The sequence below is a fragment of the Capra hircus genome, chromosome 15 (genome assembly GCF_001704415.2).
Source record: "Capra hircus breed San Clemente chromosome 15, ASM170441v1, whole genome shotgun sequence".
In the NCBI taxonomy this organism is placed as follows: Eukaryota; Metazoa; Chordata; class Mammalia; order Artiodactyla; family Bovidae; genus Capra; species Capra hircus.
The window spans coordinates 76,779,692-76,794,481 of NC_030822.1; positions in this window are offsets into that span (position 1 = coordinate 76,779,692).

Below are 14,790 nucleotides of genomic sequence, written 5' to 3' on the forward strand. Positions count from 1 at the left end.
TGAAGGTGGGAGGAGAAGGGGATGGCAGAAGATGAGATGGCTGGATGGCATCACTAACTCAGTGAACATGAGTTTGAATAAACTCTGGGAATTGGTGATTGACAGGAAGGCTTGGCTTGCTGCAGTCCATGGGGTTGCAAAGAGTTGGACACGACTGAGAGACTGAACTGAACTGAACTGAAGCTAGAATTTAAATGCTTAATCATGTTTATACTCTAGATTAAGATGTAAGAGTGTCCCATCCAACTTACTTATGCACAATCATGACATAATCCACTATTGTAGATACTGAAGCTGCAAAACAGAAGGTCAGCAATTCAGGAGGTCATTTTCTTTTAACATCTGAACTGCATGATCTTCAGAGATCTTGCATTCATACTGGATTGGCCCATGAAAGAAATAATTAGTATCTGTAAAAAAAAAAAGTGAAATTCTTTTCAATTCTTACTTGAGTATGACATCTGAAATTCAAAACAATTTCCTGGGCTTGTTCCTAATAAATTTTAATTTTTATTGTTTTTGTTAAAAAGAGTGGTTCCTGAATGTCCACCTCTGACAGCTTTAACCAAATACTGTAGGAGAAAACAACCAGGAACAGAACACACATTCTAGCCTCCTCTTGCTCAAATGTCTCTGAAAAGTTTGTTTGGCAATAAATAATAGAGATGGAAACAAGCTAGAGAAATGGGGCCTGAGTGGGTTTAACAACAAGCACTTTTAGTGTATTTTAAAATCCCTAATATTTAAACAATGAGGCAGAAACTCTATTTTTAAAACACCTTGTTACCTCGGTTTCCTAAAGGAGAAGTTGTTGCATAACTTTACCTTTTTTTTTCCCCTCTGGCTGCACCACAGGACATGTGGGGATCTCAGTTCACTGACCAAGGATCAAAACTGTGCCCCCTGCATTGGAACATGAACTCTTAACCCCAGGATAGCCAGGAAGTCTCAGGAAGTTGTTACATATTGTAAAAGACAAATTTTTTGATTCAAAAATTAATATTAAAAAAAAAACCACATTGCATAATGACTGGAAAATAGGGAGAAAACGAAAAGAAAAAAATTACTGGGTAATTACTTGAGGTATTACCCCAAGATTTCTTAGATAGCCCCATATACTTATAAATTTTAAGAATATCCTTTAAATTGATTTATTTAGATGACGGTCAGTCTTGAAGGTTTTTAAAAACAGTACTTTCTATAATAGAAAACCTGCCAGGTTAGTCATATGTTACCTCTATTTTATTTTCAATTCTAGGAAAGTTGCCTTTAATGAATTTGGAGTAGCCATCTTGCATAGTTTGCTTTTCTTCTTTGAATGTACCATAAAATTGAGAATGAACTCAAAATTGCACAAAATATATCTTAATAACACTATACATGAAAGAGGTTAATATTTAAATTTTTCTGTATGTTCTAGTTAGTTAATTTCAGAAGATTAAAGACAGGAACTCACTGCAACCATGAATGACCAACAAAGGCTTCCACCTCAGCCTGCCTGCCAGATGATTTCATCCCTTCAGTACCCATCTGCAGTGAAAAAGGTGGTCATCTCAGTGTTAGGCTCATGGGGAGCGGCATCAGCCTCTTGGGTTTTTCCTGGGAATCCAAGCTCACTAATTTCCTTGGAATATTCATATAGCATGACGTGAAGGCCCTAAGGCTTTTTCCGGTTAATCATGAGTCAAAGAAAGACCTTATTTCTGGTTGGAAAGTTATGACCAAGCTAGGGACACATCTAAGGCAAAGAACATAATAAATTGGCTAAATACAAGCTAAACTACAAAGAAATCCTCCAAAGTTATGGACTACAAGATATGTGTTTCTTTTACCTCTCCAGTGATCCGGTCCTGTACTAAGTCTGTGGGGCTCATGCAGAGATAGATAGCACAGAGTCTGGAGTCAGCTCACTGCTGTTGTTTAGTCCCATCCAGCTCATTTGCAACCCCATGGACTGTGGTCCACCAGAATCCTCTGTGCATGGGATTTCCCAAGCAAGAATACTGGAGTGGTTTGCCATTTCCTTCTCTGGGGAATCTTCCCGACCCAGGGATCAAACCTGCATCTCTTGCACTTCAGGTGGGTTCTTTTACCACTGAGCCACTTGGGAAGCCTCTTGGAATCAGCTACACCAGCCGAAATCCCAACTCTGTCATTTATTAGCTCCCTAATCTTAGTGATACAACAGTGAACAAAACACATCAAAATCCTGGTCCTTGAGAGAAAAGGAGAAAAATAGAGCAAGATAGGGAGTAGAGGACTCGGGGAGGACTGCTGCAATTTATACACACAGCAGGGAAGGGCTTAGTGAGAAAGTGACATTTGAGTGAGGACTGGAGGGAGGGGAAGGCATGAGCTCTGAAACTGTCTGGAGGGAGAACACTGTTGGCTGAGAGAACAGCAAAGGAGGCAGCCAGAGGCACCAGTGTGCCTGTGGATTTGAGGAAAGCTGCAAGGAGGCCAGCGCTCTGCAGGAAGCAGAGTGAGGAGAAAAGTTACTTAATTTTAACTGTGCAAATGGGATCATCACAGTAACCTGTGTTATAGGTTATATGGGGACTATATGTGCCTGGCACATAGGAACTGCCTGATACATATCATTGATTCACAGTAACCAATCTACAGTTCAGGAAGATCCCCTAAATAGGAAATGACAATCCACACCAGTATTCTTGCCTGGAAAATTCCATGGACAGGGGAGCCTGGTGGGCTACAGTCCATGGGGTCGCAAAAAGTCAGATGCCACTGTGCAACTGAGCACAGCACAACTAACCTACACAGCACTCAGCAAAACCATTGTGCCAGGCACTCTTGTAGGCACACGGGATAGTGTATAAACAATACGGACAAGAACCCTCAGATATTAGAAGGAGGAGTAAGTAGGCATTGCAAGAAAAAAGAGGCGATTCTGGCTAGTTAGAAACATTATTATGAATATAAAATGAAGTGATGATATAGAATCACCAGAGACAGGGCTCAGGGGGTAGATACTTTCTCTTGAACGTCAAGGAAGTTCAATCAAAGGAGATACATTTAAAACTGAGGCCAGTGGGATACATGTGAGTGAAGTGAGTCAGAAAGAGAAAGATAAATACCGTATTCTAACACATACATACAGAATCTAGAAAAATGGTACTGAAGAATTTATTTACAGGGCAACAATGGAGAAACAGACATAGAGAATAGACTTATAGACATGGGGAGAGGGGAGGAGAGGGTGAGATGCGTGGAAAGAGTAACATGGAAACTTACATTCCCATATGTAAAGTAGATAGCCAAGGGGAATTTGCTGTATGGCTCAGGAAACTCAAACAGGGGCTCTGTATCAACCTAGAGGGGTGGGATGGGGAGGGAGATGGGAGAGAGTTTCAAAAGGGAGGGGATATATGTATAGCTATGGCTGATTCATGTTGAGGTTTGACAGAAAACAACAGAATTCTGTAAAGCAATTATCCTTCAACAAAAATAAATTAATAATAATAATAAAAAAAAACCCTGAGACCAGATGACAAGAGAGGTTTAGCCAGGTAGACATCTAGGAGCAGAGGGTTAGTCTAGTCAGAAAGAACCACAGCACATAGGCAGTAGGGGTGCAAGCAGGCTTCTGTCCAGGAACAGGAAGAATTCTGTGCCGGAATACCACAAGAGAGTGGAGTGGTGGGAAAAGCTGAACTAGGGGATTTGCAGACTGTCAGTTTGGAGGGTTTCCCAGGCTATTCCATGGGTACCAGGCACAAATTTGAATATTTTGTCCTTCAGTTCAATTCAGTTGCTCAGTCATGTCCGACTATTTGCGACCCCATGAATCGCAGCACGCCAGGCCTCCCTGTTCATCACCAACTCCCGGAGTTCACTCAGACTCACGTCCATAGAGTCAGTGATGCCATCCAGCCATCTCATCCTCTGTCATCCCCTTCTCCTCCTGCCCCCAATGCCTCTCAGCATCAGAGTCTTTTCCAGTGAGTCAACTCTTTGCATGAGGTGGCCAAAGTACTGGAGTTTCAGCTTTAGCATCACTCCTTCCAAAGAAATTCCAGGGCTGATCTCCTTCAGAATGGACTGGTGGGATCTCCTTGCAGTCCAAGGGACTCTCAAGAGTCTTCTCCAACACCACAGTTCAAAAGCATCAATTCTTCGGTGCTCAGCCTTCTTCACAGTCCAACTCTCACATCCATACATGACCACAGGAAAAACCATAGCCTTGACTAGACGGACCTTAGTCGGCAGAGTAATGTTTCTGCTTTTGAATATGCTATCTAGGTTGGTCATAACTTTTCTCCCAAATTTTGTCCTTAGAGGTAACTTTTTCTCCTTGGACTGTGTCACGGCATCAAATGTGAAGTCTAGATCACATTTCTCTGGGGTTTGCCCATTGAATGATCTATTTCTTGGACCTAAAAGTTAGAAAATAATGACCCAACTTGAGCTGTTGATTTGCTTCATACTGTCTCCAGATTCTTTTCAAAAGCAAAATAGCCATTAACATTCTAGTTTTGTGTCTGGATTAAAACGATATAGGTAGACATCTTCAGATTGTATGTTGTGGCTTATTCCTAATTCTTACTCTCAAATACTGACCTATGTTTCCCTGTGTAAGGGGGTCACTTGTTAGCTTTAAGGTGAAATTAATGTTCTTAACTTCCTGTCCTCAACACTTCTTCTGCTGTTGATAGCTTTCAATAACTTTTCCTGGGCCTTCTTACCAAATGACTTCCAGGTTGGTTTAGCCAAAGGGAGGCACTGGAGAGCAGGAGAAAAGCCAGGATTTCTTACCCTCTTCTCTCTTCCTCAGGAGGTGTGGTGGCTGTCTCCAGTTATCTGCAGACAGTCCCTCCCTCTGTGGTCTAACTCCCCCCAGGCAGCTCACCATGGATTCTAATTCCCCATCACTCAGGCTTCCTGACTGCTTATTTCATCTGTTTCCTGTGTCCCTCTAGCTCCAGGGGGTGGTAGAGGTTTTCAGTGTTTCTAATTTGTGGGTTAGCAACCCACGTCCAAGGTAAGGAGCAGCGGCTGCACTTTGCTAGAACAGCCGTAAAGAGATGCCCCACGTCCAAGGTAAGAGAAACCCAAGTAAGAGAGTAGGCGCTGAGAGAGGGCAGAGACTAAAACCACAATAACAGACAACTAGCCAATCTGATCACATGCAACATGGCCTTGTCTAACTCAATGAAACTATTAGCCATGCCGTGTGGGGCCACCCAAGATGGACAGGTCATGGTGGAGAGGTCTGACAGAATGTGGTCCACTGGAGGAGAGAATGGCAAACCACTTCAGTATTCTTGCCTTGAGAACCCCATGAACAGTATGAAAAGGCAAAATGATAGGACACTGAAAGAGGAACTCCCCAGGTTGGTAGGTGCCCAATATGCTACTGGAGATCCATGGAGAAATAACTCCAGAAAGAAAGAAGGGATGGAGCCAAAGCAGAAACAATACCCAGCTGTGGATGTGACTGGTGATAGAAGCAAGGTCCGATGCTGTAAAGAGCAATGTTGCATAGGAACCTGGAATGTCACGTCCATGAATCAAGGCAAATTGGAAGTGGTCAAACAGGAGATGGCAAGGGTGAACTTCGACATTCTAGGAATCGGCAAACTAAGATGGACTGAAATGGGTGAATTTAACTCAGATGACCATTATATCTACTACTGTGGGCAGGAATCCCTTAGAAGAAATGGAGTAGCCATCATGGTCAACAAAAGAGTCTGAAATGCAGTACTTGGATGCAATCTCAAAAATGAAAGAATGATCTCTGTACGTTTCCAAGGAAAACCATTCAATATCACAGAAATCCAAGTCTATGCCCCAACCAGTGATGCTGAAGAAGCTGAAGTTGAATGGTTCTATTAAGACATACAAGACCTTTCAGAACTAACACCCAAAAAAGATGTCCTTTTCATTATAGGGGACTAGAATGCAAAAGCAGGAAGTCAAAAACACCTGGAGTAACAGGCAAATTTGGCCTTGGAATGCAGAATGAAGCAGGGCAAAGACCAATAGAATTTTGCTAAGAGAACACACTGGTCATAGCAAACACCCTCTTCCAACAACACAAGAGAAAACTCTACACATGGACATCACCAGATGGTCAACACCAAAATCAGATTGATTATATTCTTTGCAGCCAAAGATGGAGAAGCTCTGTACAGTCACCAAAAACAAGACCAGGAGCTGACTGTGGCTCAGATCATGAACTACTTATTGCCAAATTCAGACTTAAATTGAAGAAAGTAGGGAAAACCACTAGACCATTCAGGTATGACCTAAATCAAATCCCTTATGATTATACAGTGGAAGTGAGAAATAGATTTAAGGGTCTAGATCTGATAGATAGAGTGGCTGATGAACTATTGTTGGAGGTTCGTGACATTGTACAGGAGACAAGGATCAAGACCATCCCCATGGAAAAGAAATGCAAAAAAGCAAAATGGCTGTCTGGGGAGGCCTTACAAATAGCTGTGAAAAGAAGAGAAGCGAAAAGCAAAGGAGAAAAGGAAAGATATAAGCATCTGAATGCAGAGTTCCAAAGAATAGTAAGAAGAGATAAGAAAGCCTTTTTCAGTGATCAATGCAAAGAAATAGAGGAAAACAACAGAATGGGAAAGACTAGAGATCTCTTCAAGAAAATTAGAGATAGCAAAGGGACATATCATGAGAAGATGGGCTCGATAAAGGACAGAAATAGTATGGACCTAACAGAAGCAGAAGATTAAGAAGAGGTGGCAGGAATACACAGAAGAACTGTACAAAAAAGATCTTCACGACCCAGATAATCACGATGGTGTGATCACTAACCTAGAGCCAGACATCCTGGAATGTGAAATCAAGTGGGCCTTAGAAAGCATCACTACAAACAAAGCAAGTGGAGGTAATGGAATTCCAGTTGAGCTTTTTCAAATCCTGGAAGATGATGCTGCGAAAGTGCTGCACTCAATATGCCAGCAAATTTGGAAAACTCAGTAGTGGCCACAGGACTGGAAAAGGCCAGTTTTCATTCCAATCCCAAAGAAAGACAATGCCAAAGAATGCTCAAACTGCCTCACAATTTCACTCATCTCACACACCAGTAAAGTAATGCTCAAAATTCTCCAAGCCAGGCTTCAGCAGTACATCAACTGTGAACTTCCAGATGTTCAAGCTGGTTTTAGAAAAGGCAGAGGAAACAGAGATCAAATGGCCAACATCTGCTGGATCATGGAAAAAGCAAGAGAGTTCCAGAAAAACATCTATTTCTTCTTTATTGACTATGCCAAAGGCTTTGACTGTGTGGACCACAAGAAACTGTGGAAAATTCTGAAAGAGATGGGAATACCAGACCACCTGACCTGCCTCTTGAGAAACCTTTATGCAAGTCTGGAAGCAACAGTTAGAACTGGACATGGAACAACAGACTGGTTCCAAATAGGAAAAGGAGTACGTCAAGGCTGTCTATTGTCACCCTGCTTATTGAACTTCTATGCAGAGTACATCATGAGAAACGCTGGGCTGGAAGAAGCCCAAGCTGGAATCAAGATTGCTGGGAGAAATATCAATAACCTCAGATATGCAGGTGACACCAGCCTTATGGCAGAATGTGAAAAGGAACTAAAAACCCTATTGATGAAAGTGAAAGTGGAGAGTGAAAAAGTTGGTTTAAAGCTCAACATTCAGAAAACGAAGATCATGGCATCTGGTCCCATCACTTTATGGGAAATAGATGGGGAAACAGTGGAAACAGTGTCAGACTTTATTTTTCTGGGCTCCAAAATCACTGCAGATGGTGATTGCAGCCATGAAATTAAAAGACACTTCCTCCTTGGAAGAAAAGTTATGACCAACCTAGATAGCATATTGAAAAGCAGAGACATTACTTTGCCAACAAAGGTCCGTCTAGTCAAGGCTATGATTTTCCAGTGGTCATGTATGGATGTGAGAGTTGGACTGTGAAGAAAGCTGAGCGCTGAAGAATTGATGCTTTTGAACTGTGGTGTTGGAGAAGACTCTTGAGAGTCCCTTGGGCTCCAAGGAGATCCAACCAATTTATTCTGAAGGAGATCAGCCCTGGGATTACTTTGGAAGGAAAGATGCTAAAGCTGAAACTCCAGTACTCTGGCCACCTCATGCGAAGAGTTGTCTCATTGGAAAAGACTCTGATGCTGGGAGGGGTTGGGGGCAGGAGGTGAAGGGGACGACAGAGGTGAGATGGTTGGATGGCATCACCGACTCGATGGACTTGGGTTTGAGTGAACCTCGGGAGTTGGTGATGGACAGGGAGTCCTGGAGTGCTGCAATTCATGGGGTCGCAAAGAGTCGGACACAACTGCGTGGCTGAACTAAACTCATGGTATATTAATATTTGTTTAGAAATAGCTTCAACTTGGATGTGTTTACAAGTATCCTTAGTTAAAAAAAACTCAATTGCACTATAATCATCTATTGTTTTAAAATTCCTATAAGGTATTAGTCATTTTGCATAAGGGTGCAAAATTCTACATAATATAAAATGTCTGATTTTTAAAAATTGAATTGAAGTACAAAGCAAGGGGTAATTCGATGCAACTAATAAATTAACATTCAGCCTATGCTACATATCTAGAGAAGGCAATGGCAACCCACTCCAGTACTCTTGCCTGGAAAATCCCATAGGCGGAAGAGCCTGGTGGGCTCCCGTCTATGGGGTTGCGCAGAGTCGGACACAACTGTAGCGACTTAGCAGCAGCAGCAGCAGCACCATGCTATGTATCAATAAATTATATACTAAATGAGTGAATTGGTGGTCCCAAAGTTTGGAGACAAAACTTTTTTTTTTTCGTCTATGAGAAAAGCACTTTATTTTTTTAAATGTAAATTTATTTATTTTAATTGGAGGCTAATTACCTTACAATATTGTATTGGTTTTGCCATACATCAACATGAATCCGCCACAGGTGGACATGTGTTCCCCATCCTGAACATCCCTCCCATCTCCCTCCCCATACCATCCCTCTGGGTCATCCCAGTGCACCAGACCCGAGCATCCTATATCATGCACAGAACCTGGACTGGCGATTCATTTCACATATGATATTATACATGTTTCAATGCCATTCTCCCAAATCATCCCACCCTCTCCCTCTCCCACAGAGTCCAAAACACTGTTCTATACATCTGTGTCTCTTTTGCTCTCTCGCATATAGTGTTATAATTACCATCTTTCTAAATTCCATATATATGCATTAGTATACTGTATTGGTGTTTTTCTTTCTGGCTTACTTCACTCTGTATAATCGGCTCCAGTTTCATCCACCTCATTAGAACTGATTCAAATGTATTCTTTTTAATGGCTGAGTAATACTCCATTGTGTATATGTACCACAGCTTTCTTATCCATTCATCTGCTGATGGACATCTAGGTTGCCTCCATGTCCTGGCTATTATAAACAGTGCTGTGATGAACATTGAGGTACACATGTCTCTTTCAGTTCGGGTTTCTTTGGTGTGTGTGCCTAGCAGTGGGATTGCTAGGTCATATGGCAGTTCTATTTCTAGTTTTTTAAGGAATCTCCACACTGTTCTCCATAGTGGCTGTACTAGTTTGCATTCCCACCAACAGTGTAAGAGGGTTCCCTTTTCTCCACACCCTCTCCAGCATTTATTGCTTGTAGACTTTTGGATCGCAGCCATTCTGACTGGCATGAAATGGTACCTCATTTTGGGTTTGATTTGCATGTCTTTGATAATGAGTGATGTTGAGTATCTTTTCATGTGTTTGTTAGCCATCTGTATGTTTTCTTTGGAGAAATGTCTGTTTAGTTCTTTGGCCCATTTTTTGATTGGGTCATTAATTTTTCTGGAATTCAGCTTCAGGAGTTGCTTGTGTATTTTTGAGATAAATTCTTTGTCAGTTGCTTCATTTGCTATTATTTTCTCCCATTCAGAAGGCTGTCTTTTCACCTTGCTTATATCTGCAAATCAATCAATGTAATACACCACATTAACAAATTGAAAAATAAAAGCCATATTATTATTCCAATAGATGCAGAGAAAGCCTTTGACAAAATTCAACATCCATTTATGATAAAAACTCTCCAGGAAGCAGGAATAGAAGGAACATACCTCAACACAATAAAAGCTATATATATGACAAACCCACTGCAAACATTATCCTCAATGGTGAAAAATTGAAAGCATTTCCCCTAAAGTCAGGAACAAGACAAGGGTGCACACTTTCACCACTACTATTCAACATAGTTTTGGAAGTTTTGGCCACAGCAATCAGAGCAGAAAAAGAAACAAAAGGAATCCAAATTGGAAAAGAAGAAGTAAAACTCTCACTGTTTGCAGATGACATGATCCTCTACATAGAAAACACTAAAGACTCCACCAGAAAATTACTAGGGCTAATCAATGAATATAGTAAAGTTTCAGGATATAAAATCAGCACACAGAAATCCCTTGCATTCCTATACACTAATAATGAGAAAATAGAAAGAGAAATTAAGGAAACAATTCCATTCATCATTGCAATGAAAAGAATAAAATACTTAGGAATATATCTACCTAAAGAAACAAAATACCTATATATAGAAAACTATAAAACACTGGTGAAAGAAATCAAAGAGGACACTAGTAGATGGAGAAATATACCATGTTCGCGAATTGGAAGAATCAATATAGTGAAAATGAGTATACTACCTAAAGCAATCTATAGATTCAATGCAATCCCTATCAAGCTACCAACGGTATTTTTCACAGAGCTAGAACAAATAATTTCACAATTTGTATGGAAATACAAAAGACCTGAAAGAGCCAAAGCAATCTTGAGAAAGAAGAATGGAACTGGAGGAATCAACCTGCCTGATTTCAGGCTCTACTACAAAGCCACAGTCATCAAGACAGTATGGTACTGGCACGAAGACAGAAATATAGATCAATGGAACAAAATAGAAAGCCCAGAGATGAATCCATGCACCTATGGACACCTTATCTTTGACAAAGGAGACAAGAATATACAATGGAGAAAAGACAATCTCTTTAACAAGTGGTGCTGGAAAAACTGGTCAACCACTTGTAAAAGAATGAAACTAGAACACTTTCTAACACCATTCACAAAAATAAACTCAAAATGAATTAAAAATCTAAACATAAGACCAGAAACTATAAAATTCCTAGAGGATAACATAGGCAAAACACTCTCTGACATAAATCACAGCAAGATCTTCTATGACCCACCACCCAGAATATTGGAAATAAAAGCAAAAATAAACAAATGGGACCTAATTAAAATTTAAAACATTTTTAAAGTATTAAAGAACCATTAAATTCATAGATTCTTGGGGAAAAAATAGCTGCTGCATTCTAACTTAATTAGCCTTCCAAGTAAAACTAAACATTAGCCCAGAAAATGTTAATGTGTTTTTTTTCCCTCCAACATATTGCTAAATGAGATTTATATATACTTAATAAAATATTTAACTATATCAGCAGCGTTTAAATCAAAGAAATTTTACTTTAAAAGGCTTTTAAAGTAGTGGAGAAATATCTTTCTGCCGTCCTAGAGATTGAGTGAAAAAGTGCTTCTAACTCATTTTTATAACACTAGAGATTCAACCCACACTTGTTACTCTATTAAAATGTGTTGTATGGATAAAAAAATGAAGGGATGCAAATAAAGACAAGTTCAAGGTGAGTGTCTACAGATATCATGCCAGAATTATGTCTTAATCCTTTTCTTGAGTTGTAATTTGCAATCTCACTTGAGAAAAAATCAGTTCTGCCCAATAATATAGTTTCAAAATTTGTTGCTTTTGATCTCTCTAAATTTTCAGATAAATGATTTGATGCATGAGGCAGGATGCTCAGGGCTGATGCACTGGGATGACCCAGAGGGATGGGATGGGGAGAGAGGTGGGAGGGGGGTTCAGGATGGAGAACACATGTATACCCCTGGCTGATTCATGTCAATGTATGGCAAAAACCACCACAATATTGTAAATTAGCCTCCCCCCCCCAAAAAAAAATAATAATGATTTGTTGTTCCGCACTACCATTGATCTTTTATAGGATAAAAATCTTGGCATACAATTCATTTATCACTGTTTTTTGCACTGCTGTCTGTTCAGTGACAGAGCAAGTATAGCACATTCTTTGATCCAAAGTAAAAGTTTATGGATAGAAGTAAAGTAAAGGCTTCATTCTTTGCTTAATGACCTTAAACGTAGATGTACGTTTTCTTTTTTTTTTTTTTTTTTTTTTTGAGGATTTTATCCCTAAAACTGGCTGAGCAAGAAGGATCTTGTAATTTGCCCTCTGACACAGGAAGGAAGGTAAGGAGGGAGGGAGAGAAGAAAGGAGGGAGAGAAGGAAGGAGTGATAAAGGGAAGGTTGAAAGGAAGGGAGGGAGGGATGGCAGGAGGGGGAAAGATGCGAGAAAGCAGAAAAAGAAGGACGGAGAAAAGGTCGGGGAGGATGGGAAGTGGGTTAGAAAGAAAATGACACTTATTCTGAAACAAGCCAGAGCCAAGCACTGTCCTTTTGCTTTGACTCTTATTCACTAGAGAATGGCCAGGAATCTGAGTGAGTCTGTTCCAGACATCTAGATCCAAAGATACTAACACTAGACAGGACTATAGGGATGGGAAGAATTTACCCTACAGATTATAACCCAAGGACCCTCAAAGCTAATTTGCCTCATTTGGGGAACTCATCTAACCACCTGCTGCCAGGACCATTTTAACCAAGTCCAACGTTAGGATTAATAGAATCCACATGTTAGGAAATGAGCCATTTTCTTGTAAAGCATCATTGAGGATATGTGTCAGTTTTTTCCAATACCAAAAATTTTTTTCAAAATTTCCAAAACACTGACAAACACAAATGATTAAGTGGACTTGATTCTTCTTGTACAACTATTCAAGCTGATGAAACTCATCAAGCAAGAGGTTAAAAACAGAATTTGATCTGCTCTTCCTCCAGTGATAAACAATTTACACATCTTGGAAAGTCCTACACCCACCAGTTCTTGGGTTACTTCAGAGTGCTTTCAGCTTGAAGAGGAAAGCACATTGCATAAAAGGCGTTCATCCTAATATTTCATTTGCTCCCAGGGTATTCTGCCATATCCAGATTAAATGAACCAATTTGTTCCGCCATTTTTCATTATCTTAAAGAACTTAGTCAGTTAATGGGAATGGAGATAGGTCACAATCTCAAAAAATAAGATGACTTACCCCCTAAATTTAGGTCCTAAATCAGAGATGGTTCCCAGAAACCAGTGGAGGTGAAAAATGGCTTGCAGGTGAGATCCAGGTAAATGCATCCATTCTTTGCCATGTTCTGTGGTCCTCAGCAATAGGTGCCATTCCTATGCAGCACACACTTTCTTGAACTGCACAGGGCACCAGTGAGTTTCTACCTTTTTCTCCCCAACTCAAGGAAACACTAGAAAATGGTAAGTGTGACAGTATCAAAACAGAGAGCCCAGAAAATGAAGTAACAAATGTAAAAGTATAAATTGTTTGAAAAACCCGGCACTTTATTATTGCTCATGTCTGACATTGCACTATCAATGGAGACAAATTATTGAGTTATGAAAGCAAAGTGGAGGTTTTCCCCAAAATTTCAGATATGAAGTTGAAAATATTGAAATTAATTCATATAGAAGAAGATTTCATTTACAAATGCTGAAACTAAAGACTGTGAAAATAATGTTATTTCAGCAATTTATGTTTATAACTTATTTTAGAATGTCAAATATGTATTATTTGACAAGTGCTAATAAATTTTATCCTTAAGGAAATACTAAAGGAAATCAATCTTGAATATTCATTGGAAGAACTGATGCTGAAGCTGAAGCTCTAATATTTTGGCCACCTGATGAGAAGAGCCAACTCACTAGAAAATGCCTTGATGTTAGGAAAGATTGAAGGCAGGAGGAGAAGGGAACGACAGAGGACAAGATGGTTGGATGGCATCACCACCCCAATGGACATGAGTTAGAGCAAGCTCTGAGTGATGGTGATGGACAGAGAGGCCTGGAGTGCTGCAGTCCATGGGGTGGCAAAGACTCAGACATGACTGAGTGATTAAACAACAACAATAAATGTTATGTCCTAGAATATGCTTATAAATTTTTAAAGTGTATTAACTACTTAATTTCAGTGATTTTTCAAATTTTTAAAATTACTAGTGTGTTTTTAAAAATAAAATATAAGTATCAACCCTAGAATTTTAGGGACTTCCCTGGCAGTCAAGTGGCTAAGACACCATACTTCATTGCCAGGACACAAGCAATGGTTGAGGAACTAAGATCCTGCATACCGCGTTGTGGGCCAGATTAATTAATTTTAAAAGGTGCTTCCAAATAGAATTAAGGAAAAAGAAAACAAAAAACAGAATTTTGTGAAACAAGTGATGAAACACTGGTATTATCATTTGTTAATTTTATTAATTTGTTGAAATCTCTCAACTGCTAATGAACTCTCCCATTCTTTGGGTTCTTTTAGAGCTTTGTAGGAGAAGGCAATGGCATCCCACTCCACACTCTTGCCTGGAAGATCCCATGGACGGAGAAGCCTGGTAGGCTGGAGTTCATGGGGTCGCAAAGAGTCGGACACGACTGAACAACTTCACTTTCCCTTTTCACTTTCATACATTGGAGAAGGAAATGGCAACCCTCTCCAGCGTTCTTGCCTGGAGAATCCCAGGGATGGGGGAGCCTGGTGGGCTGCCGTCTCTGGAGTCCCACAGAGTCGGACACAACTGAAGCGACTTAGCAGCAGCAGCAGCAGCAGAGCTTTGTAACTTTTATTTCTTTCATATAATTGTAAG